This window comes from Lactuca virosa, chromosome 5, assembly GCF_052849685.1.
Source record: "Lactuca virosa cultivar CGN04683 chromosome 5, Lactuca_virosa_CGN04683_v6, whole genome shotgun sequence".
Classification (NCBI taxonomy): domain Eukaryota; kingdom Viridiplantae; phylum Streptophyta; class Magnoliopsida; order Asterales; family Asteraceae; genus Lactuca; species Lactuca virosa.
In genome coordinates, this window is record NC_136430.1 from 156,182,116 (window position 1) to 156,183,917 (window position 1,802).

Consider the following 1,802-nt stretch of genomic DNA (forward strand, 5'->3'; position numbering starts at 1 on the left):
TTGGGAAAACTCACACTTTTACAAAAGAACAAACATAGAGAACAGTTGAGTCTTGGTAGAAGACTACATTAGTATAAAATATAGGATTTTCTAGGAAGTTTAAAAACATTTACATCAAACATTTACAAGTACATTCTTCAAACCTATACAAACAATGACACTAAAATACTTATGAACTCACCAGCTTTAATGCTGATGTATGCTTTCAAAATAACTTGTATTCTCAGGTCACCAGTAGACAGGTACCGATAGCCAGGTTTTTGAGAAGATGGAGCACGTTCAAGACTCATCTCTTATTTTGATTATTCATTTTGTGGTGTCTTATAAACTTCAGAACACACTTGTATTAAATTATACTATTAATGCAATGGATGATGTTGTTGCTTGTTTTACTATTATGCATTGTTGTGATACTGTACATGACGTCCTCCGCCCCGAACGTTTCCGCCGTTCCGGTTTTGGGGTGTGACATATTGGTATCAGAGCATTGTTTATAGTGAATTGAGTATATCAACCCATAAAAGATATACAACTATAAACACAACGGGATTAAAATACTCTGACCAAAAGTTTATACTTTTAAATAATAAAATATTTAACCTAAGTATACATACCTGCATTCATACTAAAATCAGTGTCACTAGGACAGAACAAAAGTATTATGATTGTTGGACAGCACGATTATTCTTGGGGACATATAATCAGATCTAGGAGTGATATAGCCTGATCAACTTTATCTTTCCGAGAAGTGATTAGCATGAGTCCAAGAATGGTTGTGATGTTGCAGCAAGTCTAAAAACTTACCAACACTACTACAATGAAAACATTAGAACAGAACATCAACTTAAAATACTATAAGAGTATTTTGTGTTACTATAATTACTTATGTGCAAACTAAAAAGGTCTTTATTAGTATGTCAATAGTTGCTGAGTGGATACGCTAAGGTTATATGTGACTAGTGTGTTATAGACTTAGAATTTGTGATCTTTGCTTTACTTCCTGTTCCTTGTTTGGTTGTGGGCTTAGAGTTAGGGTCACTCATTCGAAGGTCTATCCTGTTTTGGTTACATATGACTGGTATGCACTACGCAAATGTTGGAGTAACTGGTAAGGATCATCTTATAATTATCTTAATTATTTCGTCTATTGATTATTTCTTTTACCCCTTTTCTCGCTTAGATAACATGGTTGGATTCCATATCGCCGGAGACCCGTACTTTCCCAACCAAGGCGACGGAGGATGGCTCGATGTTGAGCCCCAAGAGGAACCTGCCATTCCATTGGACGATGACTTTGCTGAGACCTTCCCGGAGGATTCTGACTCCGAGCCAGAAGTCAACGATCAACCCCTGGTAGCTCCAAACCAAAATCCAAACCTTCGTCCGACTTTTCAAGGCCCGACGCCTCTGTGGGTGGAAAGTCTGGAGACCTGGAGTCAGGAATAGGGCCAACCCATTCCATACAATGGAGACCGAAGTTTCTACAATGTGAGCGAAGGAGGCTCAGCGGACAGAGTCCTGCCTATTCTGGTCCGCAGGGTTGCTCGTAACGAAATTCAGGGTAGGACAGCCCTCCACCGAATTGCGGAACTTGATGCCAATACCGAGATCAACACTGTCCGCATTTGTCGGCTGGAAGATGCTCGTGAGAGGACTGAAAGAGACAATGAGTCTCTGCTGCAAGAACTAGCTGAGACTAGGGCTGAAGTCATAGAGCATCGCGTGCGCCAGCGAGTGTACGAGCAACGCCTTCTTGAATTGGAGCGTCAGATGGATGACCTAAGGGTTCACCCAAGGGGTTC